We start from the raw sequence: 10,491 nt of genomic DNA on the forward strand, positions 1-10,491 counted from the left end.
TATTCTGCTACATTCTTCTAAAAAGCCTTCTTCCTTTTGAATGTACTATCATTGTAGAAAATTATATAAAAATCAGTACACGATCCTGCTCTCAAATCAATGGGAGTCACGTCCCCATTATTGACTTCAGTGGTGGTAGAGTCAGGCTCTATGTTCTTAGTTAAAGGGCCTACAGTGGCCATATAGATCAAAAGAGTTGGAAGTGAAGTGAAACATCATCATTTCTCTAAAAAGATATAGCCACTGTGTTTCAGCTCAATACAAGGTGATCACAAATAATATTTGAATTATATCCATCACAAAACCCAAGCTAACTCAATTTTGAATATGACCTTAATAACACTAACTCTAAAATGAACACTTCAAACCCTTTGTTTAAAGTAAAATTTGAATAAAAAAAATATGATTTGCAGCCCACAAAGGAGATTATTGCTAGCTACCTTTAATAAGGCTGCCATCATTTTCTATCAACTTTTTTGACAACATATTAAACACAGCAACAAACAGCCCCTCAAATGCAATACTGCTGCAAGCCACACTTATGAAAACAGCTGTGTTATCTGTTATAGGTGACAAAAAAAGGTGAAAAAATAATCAGATTTAATAAAATGACCAAGATCCTAGGAGCAGCAAGAGATAAATAATTAAATAGCCTTGGAACCCAAGTCTGATGTCTAAAACAGTGAAGCCAAAGCAAATATTTGAGCAGAATGGCTGACAACACACAAATGAAATCTAAGGAACAGAAAATTACAGTTTTATTTTTTTAAACTTTAGGTTACATTTTAGACTTTTCCAAGTTTGCTATTATTACACACCACTCAAGACCTCTAAGTTCACACTTGTAATGTCCACATGGGGGAGTTACGGTCCAGCACTTTAGTGCTCATTGCTATGCAAACCCCTTTACTCCAAACTGCCAGTCAATGTAAGTGTGCCCTAAACTCATGAGGCCTTCACACTGCAGTGAATCTTACCCACTGCATAAAGGGAGGTTGCAATGCTGCCACTTGCTGAGCTTTACCTGCAAGTATCTAAGTGTCCTCTACTCTTACTGAAGTCCAGAGTGCGCTTAAGGTGGGCTCTGCATTCTGCAGCATCGGGGTCCTAGGAATGTAAAGAATTCTTTTAACTGGGTACCACTAAGCTGGTCAGGAGCAGAGCCAAGTACTTTCAACATTATTCACAAATGTTTTGGCAAGTTCCAAACCGGGCTTCAATCTAAGCAGAGTCATACCCTATTTCTGATGTTCTCTTACATCCTTCCTCCCCGCAAAATACCGTTTGTCACCCCCAAGTCCAAAGAGCAGCCTTTCGGGGGGCAGGAGGAGGGACAATAATTCCAAAGGAAAATGATGTTTCTCAACCCAAAAGGTGGTTGACTGCGCTCCATTTCTTTAGTACACGTCTACAAATGGATGACTTGACTTTACTAAACTGAGAGAATACTTGATCTCTTCTCACCCTGCTGCTAATTAGGACACCATTTTCTTACAAATGGAAGATCATTTTTCCCCCACTGTTATCTCCTTAGATATGTAGAAAGTCAGCGCTGTCATCCCTCCTACTATCTTGCACTCTACAGCATTATTTTCACACTGTAGCAGATGGATACTCTAATGCATGCACTCTAATCTCAACTCTTCTGAATTAATGTCTGGCTTCAATTATTTATTTAAAAAAATAGGTATGGAAAGTCACCAGCAGCACAGGAGATGGAGCAGTCTGGAGCATCCTCTCTTCCCACAGCAACAGGAGTGTCTATCATTCATTCAGGAAGGAGATTGAACCTAGTAGTGATAATGCTGTTATTTATCTAACAAGTGTCAATAAGCTTCAATTTGCCTGCTATGTCAGTATTTATTTTTTAGATCAACTTAGTAATTCTCATGCTGAAGAGACGGTCCCTCCTGAACAGATTTCTAGGGGGACAATCTAGCAGCTTTTATTCACTGGATCCAGAGAATGGCTTCAAAAGAAGGTTTTGTCTAAGTAACGATGACAGGAATAGGCCCCAACACTGGGATTTGAGGATTGATTTGTAAAAATACCATCATCATCATCATCATCCCCAGCTTCAGTCAAACAATCACATTGGATCCAAAGATCTGGGTCAGTTTGTATCCATACTTGATCCAAGATCTCTTCCATCCATTAAAAAGTCTTCCTTGTCTTTTGCTGGACTCATGAGGACTCTGCAAACCTGACAATCTCTGCTGAGCTGGACTCATGAGGAGTCTTCAAATCTTACACTCTCTGTAGCATTTCCAGGAGCAGAGGTGCATGCTATGCGTGGTTCTCATTGATCCAAAGAAGCCTCACAACGGGGGGGGGGGGGGGGGGAAGAGAGAGAAAACAAAACATCTAAGAAAAAAAAAAAAGAAAAGGCAGCACCAAAAATGTGAACATTTCACCAAGACATATTCATCAAAAAATATTCAGAATCATTAAATACATGTGTGATAACTACAGTAACATTTGAGTATCTCAACACTGAAAAGTTGTACTTGCCATGACTAACAATTCCCCCCCTTCACAACAGAACAAGAAAACATGCTGGTCCCTCTCCCCACATCCCATACTGCAGCAAGCATCATCATCTACATTTCTCAGAGAGACAAACACAGAATTCTAGTGACTTGCGTAAGGCCACACTGCTTTTCAGTATGGGAGATGGGATTCATACCATGGAGTTCTCAACTCCCAGTTCTGTGAGTAGCCCTGTAAACCAGGATGCCTCAACTTTAAAATCTCAGGGCCTGATCCAAAGGCCACTGAAGTCAATACGAGTCTTTTCCATTGATTACAAGAAGTTTTGGATCGGACCTTGAATTAGGCAAAATAATCTATGCCTCCTTACCTCACATCAATTGTTTCCTTACATAAAGCTGGATTATACCACCCTTAGACAGGTTGTGCAGTACTTTATGCTACAGGTAGTCCCACTGTAACTACCGGGTTGTCACTATTGTAAAAAGGCAAATTCAAAAATAAAAATAAAGATGGTCCTAACAAAGAAGCCAAGTGTGACACAAGTCAAGTCTTGCCACGTGCAGGCCAGAAAGGTAAACAGGCCCATCCAAAGTTTAAAAAGAGATGGATGTGCTCTTTAGTCACAGCACTGGGTGTGTGTCACCCAGAATTCACAAACCTGATTTACACTGTTTATTATGTACCGACGGTACAGAACAAAGCTACATAAATATGTGCTGGAGGATTTGGAAACCAACAGAACATTCTGAATTTGAGACTACCCAGGAGAAGCAGACCTGTCCGAACTGATGTTCCATTTCCCTATTCATGGCTGCCAAGGAAGAATTTTTCGTGATAGTTCACTCACTCATTTCTTCCTTCCTCCAACCCAAACCAGCCTGTCAAATTGTAGTAGGTTGGCTGAGCTCTGTGACAAAGACAGCATTGTCGAGACTGGTTGAGCAGAGTAAAGCACAACTACAATAGTGTCAGACGATGAGATGTATGATACATAGAAGTGAGGGAAGGTCGGGACAGGGAGAAATAAGAGTCTGGCCTTATAAACAAAACAAAGATGGAGCTTCAAAATGAGGAAGGAAGACAAGAATAACTGTAGGACTCAGGAGGAGAAAGAGGGAGGGTGCATGAGAGAAAGAACATCATACAGTTTGGGTACTGGTGAGAGAAGAAAATATAGTGAGAGAACAGTGAGTGCCCCAGAGAGAATGTGAAAAAAGGAGGTTAGATATACACACACACACACACACACACACACACAAAAGCAGGTGTCTGTGGGCATATAGTTAACATGCCATACATGTAGACAGAGAAGAATCCATAAAGGAGAGAACGAAAAATGCTCTTAAAACTGGGGTTTCTCCAATTCTCAAAAACCCCATTGCATTTCTTCTTCAAAAGATGCAAGATGTCCCCTAAACCATCTGTGAAAATATAACAAAAGTTTCCAAACCTGCTCCAAGTCATTCCCATTTTGTTGCTCCAAATTAAAGGAGATATTTGCAGCCAGCTAAAGCGTGGCAGAATTTCTTTTGTTGAAATATGCTGTAAATATTTCCCTCTTTTAAAGATAGGAATACGAAGCTAGTGAAGACAGGCACTAGACAAAGTAATTAATACTATGGCTTTATTTTTGTCTAAGTCCTTCTGCTTTAAGATTCTATATCTTCTTGTCCAGTCCATTGGTGAATTAATATTACCTCACAAATAGTCTTTTGACTTTAACAGATATATAAATTATGCCAGCTCTTTCTTCCGAAGGAATTATCAATTCAAAGCATAAAATGTCAACAGCCTGCAGGATACAAAAAAAAAAAAAAAACACAAGGAGAAAATTCACAACTTTACACATACACACTTTACACTGATATTTTCTAGAATCTTTAGAATGCATAACTTGGAAGAAATGAACTCTACGACCAGGATACATTGTACACAGGGAGCCAGGTTTTCCAGATAGCTCGGCTACCTAGTGCGAGGAAGTGGGACTGTTCTTGATGTTTCCTCTGAATACTGAGTGGGGAGTATTGACCTGGGAAGGTTGCAGGGGAGTTTGGCTGGGACTGTCTGCATGGGAGATGGGAGACTTTCCTTGAGGGAAGATACCTGAGGACGTAACATGAGAACCCAGGAAGGGGGTTGGAGGCCAGGTGACACCTTTGCCCAAGAAACTGGACAAAGGGTGGGGGAGGGGCTGGGGGAAAGCTGAGTGGGACCGCTGGAGGGAATTTCAGTTTGGAGCTGGCTGGGGACAGGAAGTGAGTGCAGACAGGGTTGTCTGGCTTGCTGGGCCCCAGAATGGACCCGGCTGAGGGGTCCCGTTCTCTTTACCTACAAGCTCGGTTTTAGACCGTGTTCCTGTCATCTAATAAACCTCTGTTTTACTGGCTGGCTAAGAGTCACGTCTGACTGTGAAGTGGGGGTGCGTGCAGGAGCCTCTGGCTTCCCCAGGACCCTGCCCGGGCAGACTCATTGTGGAAAGCACACGGAGGGGCATATGCTTCATGCTCCAAGGTCAGACCCAGGAAGGTGAAGCCATGTGAACTTCTTGCCCTGAAGACAGTCTGCCTCAAGAGAGAGGAGGCTCCCCAAAGTCCTGACTGGCTTTGTGGGGAGCAGTTCCAAAGCATCGCCCGGGGACTCCATGACGCCTTGTCACCAAAATACAAAAACAGATTTTCCAGTATGTTTAGCACCTGTTGTGATGCTCATAGCCTTATTTGCCCAATGGGCAGCCAGCACACTGAGCCCTTCTGCAAGTCTGGCTACCTGTTTTGGTACTTAAATGCAAGCTGAGCTATTTGGAAAATCTGGCTCAGTGGTGAGAGCAGAGCCCTTCTGAAAAATTTGGCTCTAATTCATATGTAAATCCCCACCACCACCTCTTTTTTGCATTAAAAAGAAAAGCAAACCAAAAAAAAAAAACCCAACCATGTTAGAACTCTCCCCCAAAAGCATCTCAGACAACGCGCTCTCAGAAGTCACACAAAAGCTGGCTAGAATCATGCTGTCCTTGCACATTCTATAACATTTGCAACTAAAATGGTGGCGAAGCATCCAGATCAAGTTAGGCTCTCTCACACACCTGACCTGCATCACTCTCCTGTAGTTTCTATATTACAAAATCTTGTATAGAAATAACAGCCTCTCACCATTCTGCCTTGAAAAGATATTTCACACAATGATTTAAAGCTGAAGCCATTCCAATGAAGGAAACTCATTGCAAGATCAGGGGTCTCATTTGGATACAAAGTCAAATAGGGCTAGACCGTGACTATACCCACACAAGCACCAACAGCAGCAACAACTTATCTGGGAATTACACACAAGGAAGTAAAAAAGAGGACTAAGAACTCCCTTTTACATCCCTGCAGGTGCTGTCTGGGCACATGGGAATATATGAAGCTAGTCATCCATTTGTTCCCTCTTCAGGACAAGTGGTCAGGAGCAGGACAGGGAATAAGTGTAGTCTTTGCTCCAACTCCACCCACTGGACAGGGCAGGGGATAGTATACCACCTCCTGGGAGGAAGCTGAGGATGAACTGTGATTTGGGGTGTAGGGGGAAGTCCTCTGAGTCACTGTCAAGCTACTCCTGGAGTGGTACATACCCCTGAGGTCTCTTCAAACAAAAAGCTTGGTTTCGAGGGGTTTTATTTGTGTTGCATAAGATATGTTAGCATTCTTTTTAGTGGTTGTTTGACAAAAAACAATATTTCAAAAGGACCCAGAGCACCACAGGCCCTTTCCATTATGTGAAACATTTGGAAACTTAAGATGAGTTCAGGAAAAAAATGAACTACAGAAGGCTCTAAATATTACAAAAGCAGCAGGCTTTCACACATTAGAGCAGTGTGGGTTCCTGAATTCAGCTCTGAAAGAACCCAAATAAAGCAATAATGATCTTGGCATGGGCATTTCCTGCGGATTAATGACCAGCTGGGAGGAGTTGATGGCTCACAGCACAGCCAAGGGCCATTAACCCCAGGCTGTCATTAATCCCAAGGAAATGCCCTGTGCCAAGATCATTTTACTACTCTAAAATGAAAAGGAAGCATCGACTATGTAGATTTTGTTTTTAAATGAGTGATGCTATTCAGTTGGTACCTACCGGGCACAATGTCTCTGTAGCTATCTATTTGAGTTAAAGACTATAGTATAGCTAAGGCTGAGTCTGAATGCAATCACTTGTGTTCCGTACCCACAAGGGTGGTTAACGTGGCTACATAAACTTGACATTCCCAGCTGGATCAAGATTTTGCCATAGCAGGTGATCAGGAGGCACAGGGCTAACTGCCCAGCGGTCGGTGTAGCTGGAGTATATGCTACAGCTTTCTGCATCATGTTCAAAGCTGTCCAGTCATGCCCAACCTTTCCCCCTCACACCCTTTGAGGCATTCTGCATGCATCTGCCCTTCTCAGGCAGAAAGCCCACAGTACTACCGCTCAGTTGCTACAGTTCTTCAACAATCATCCTACTATTCCTCACAACCACCACCACTTACCAGAAGTGCTATGAACCTGCAGTTTCTATTGACTTCAATTGGAGCAATGGATTTTCTACACTTCTGAAAACCTTATTTAAAAAAAAATCACCCCCAAAACAATCCAGAGCACTCTTTGATATACACTATTTGGTTTCACAAAAGTTGCATATCAATATCAGGCAGAAATGGATATACATCCAGAAAAAAGAAAGCCAAGGTAAAATAGTATTAAATCAATGCTTATTAGATGACATGTCACTGCAAAAAGTATTGTTCATGTTTTGCTAATAGATAACTTAAGTGCCCAATTACGTTGCTTGCTTCTGTAGGGGTGGGAATAATTTTGGCTAGAATTTTCTGATCAGAGTTCACATGTGCAATTCTATGGATATATACTGCCTCCAGTACCATAATATCGGAGCACCTGAATCTTTAAAAAATTTATCTTCACAGCACCCCTGAGAAGAAGGGAAATACTGTTATGCCCATTTTAATGATGGGGAACTGAAACACAGCACCAAAGTAACTTGCGCATGGTCACACACAATTTCCTGTGTAAGAACAGGGAATTGACCGGAAGCCTCTCAAGTCCCAGACTAGTGCCAATCACTGGCCTATTTTTCCTGACCCACAGAGAAGGGAAGCCAAATTTGAGCAGGCAGGAAGCCTTTGATTTAAAAAAAAAAAAAAAAAAGATTCTGTGGGGGGTGGGGTGGGGGTTATATCTTCAGCATGTCATGGGTATGTAGCTATCCGAAGACCATGTGGCCTAGCAGCTTTGCCTGTCTGTAATGAGGCAACAGTGGTTTGTCTTTTTGTTGTATTATCACTGCTTCAAACATCCATGCATCTGCAGATTTCAGGTTAAGAAATATTCTGCAAGAAGGTTTTAATTACTACCAAGTTAAATGAGGTCCTGGAGAAGTGTAATTTCTCAGTGTAGTTTTTAAGTCTCCAGTTGATCTCATTTGGGTCATTTGTAATTTGTCCATTCTCCATCTAAACTGCTGGGATTCCTGTTCTTTTCTCAGGAGTAAAACAGCTACCACACTTACTTTCCCTCTGCTTTGATAATCAATCTACTTTTCCATTGTCTGTGAAAGACACTTACCACTTGGTTACAGAAATTCTTGGTTGATTTTGGTGGGCAAAATTTGATTTGGGTGGTTCACATTGTCCTTTCCAATCAATATTGTTCTTATTAGTTTTTAGCTGAGCTCATTATACAGAGTATATCTCCTTAATGGCCTTTCCTCTGCACTCAGGAAGAATATTCTTTTTGGGGATTTAAGCTTAGTACACTCAGGGATTTTTCTATGGAGAAAGAGTATGCCAATGTGTTTTTGTTTAGACAGCTGCCTGTCCTGATACTAATGCTAATGGTACCTGATCTTGTAAAGAGCTGAGCACCCTCATCTCATATTGACTTCAATAAGAAATGAAGATACATAGCTCTTTGAAGCATCAGGTTCTTACCAACAATATCCTGTGAGATCAGAAGTTATTGATCCATAGTCTCTCTCTCTCTGGAAATATTTGTGGTCCCTCAGATTATATACAGAAGTTACTAGGAACAAAAAAAAATAATGCATGAGCACCCTTCAGGAAGGACTGAGTAAAACCATTACTTTTTTTGCAGAGACTTGTTACCTAGCTCTCAACTCTCCACACAGTGATGTTATCCCCACATCAGAAAACAGTATTGGAGGTTCTACCATCTACTTCTCTGTTAATCAAATAGAAGACAAGGCAGGTGATGATAACAGTAGACATATCAGCCAGCCAGTTTTCATACAGAGAAGCATGACACCATGGTTCAGAACACAAAAGATCAAGTTAATTCTCTTTCTAAAGAACATCCAAATAAGTAAGTTCCACCCACCTTTCAGAAGGGGAACTATCCCAGGCGCTCCTCCTACAAACTAACATAGTCCTGCCACTCTCAGCTATAAACACACACCAAATTCTCATTTAGAGAAAGAGGAGGAACTGCAGCTGTTTCTACTTCTTCCCACACAATCAGGCCAAACCAGTCATCTTCCACACCATTCTCTAGTTTCTGCTTCCTGCTTGGTAAATAATGCAGCTAGCTGGGCCTCATTTCCTGCTTGGTAAATAATGCAGCTGACCCACCTCCCAGACCCTTCTCTCTTTCCTGCCTATCCCTAAAACCTGCCAATAAGCATAACAGAGGAAGGAATGTGGAGGTTGGACTCTTTTTTTTAGTGACCCTTCAGAGCCTGATTCTCAGTTACTTGGCCAGGATCTACAAAGGTGATGCAACACTTAATGACTAGAGCAACAATGGGCTTCATAGAGCCTGAGTCTGTTTCCCAGGCTCCCTATACAATGAATAGGGGAGAGATAGGTGCCTAAGAATGGGAGGCACAAAAGCCACGTTGTTAGGCAGGGAGCCACCTAAGCTAGCTAGTGGGAGATACTGATAAGAGAAGAGTGTCCTAAGCGCTCTCTCTCTCTCTCTGTTAGGCACCTAAATCCCACTGCAGGAAGGCACCTATCTCTGCTTGCAACATCCAGCAGAGAACCCCTCTGCTGGAGTTAAGGCAGCTTACGTGCCTAAGTCATTTCTTTCAAGAAACAGAGGAGGAGGAGGAGGTGCCTCCATTATAACTTGTATCCCTGTGGTTAGCACACTTACCTAGGTTGTGGAATTCCCCTCTTTCAGACAGAGGGGGGAAAATGGATTTGAACAGGAATGTGTCATGTCTCAGGAGAGTGCACTAACCTCTGTCCTGTTGAATCTGTTCTGCTTTGGATCAATAATTAAAGAGTCATTAAGGATAGGACTGTGGGTCTCCTTTCTCCTATGTGGGTGTCCTAACCACCAGCCTACAGAGTCATTCTCACTCTCTCTAGCACAATGCCTATTTAAATATGTATACCCCTCCCCCACATCCCATAACCCAATGGTAGGGAACTGTCCTAAGTGGTGGGGGAACCCTATTCAAATCCTTTCTATCAGGGAGAGGGGGAACTGAACTCAGTTTTTCCACATCCTAGATGAGTGCTGTAACCACTGGGCAAAAAGATAAAAAGGAGGCTGCACTACACCAGCTGCTCCTCCTTCTTGATTGTGAACGGGCACACCCACCATCTCAGGTCCCACAGGTAATATGGGTGGGGGAACACCTATCTACCTCTGCTTTGTGGATTGTGCTAGGGCTTAGGCCTGAGACAGGTGCTCATACATGCCCAGAGACAAAAACTTAGGCACCTAAGGAACTTTTTCAGCAGAAATTTAGGCACCCAGTGAGTTTAGGCACCTATAGGGTTAGGCAGCAGCTGAGCTGGGCTCACAGTGATGCCTAAAACTGGGATTTAGATACCTAAGTACCTTTGTGAATCTGGGCGTCCATTCCTGCACTTGTGTAGGAGCAAACAGTGGAGCATTAAGATGGCTTTAAGCTACCTTTGCATTCCCCTAGGCCGGATCCATGTAAGGACCCTCCCTCTTATGTGCATACAATACATGATGACATATTATATGTTCTCCA

At 42.4% G+C, this 10,491-nt stretch overlaps 1 long non-coding RNA gene across 2 annotated transcripts; it reads right to left on the reverse strand.

Moving 5' to 3' along the window:
• Positions 1–1,881: 1,881 nt before the first annotated feature.
• On the reverse strand, positions 1,882–9,838 carry LOC120372478. 2 transcript variants are annotated; one of them, XR_005584996.1, is made up of 4 exons: positions 9,636–9,838; positions 8,453–8,543; positions 4,191–4,285; positions 1,882–2,364 (listed from the first exon to the last, which is right to left on the reverse strand). It is a non-coding gene; the product is annotated as an uncharacterized LOC120372478 (long non-coding RNA). The 2 variants fall into 2 exon arrangements; XR_005584997.1 differs by lacking the exons at positions 8,453–8,543; positions 9,636–9,838 and adding an exon at positions 8,859–9,106.
• Positions 9,839–10,491: the final 653 nt, after the last annotated feature.

The sequence above is a fragment of the Mauremys reevesii genome, linkage group 9 (assembly GCF_016161935.1).
Source record: "Mauremys reevesii isolate NIE-2019 linkage group 9, ASM1616193v1, whole genome shotgun sequence".
Lineage (NCBI taxonomy): Eukaryota > Metazoa > Chordata > Testudines > Geoemydidae > Mauremys > Mauremys reevesii.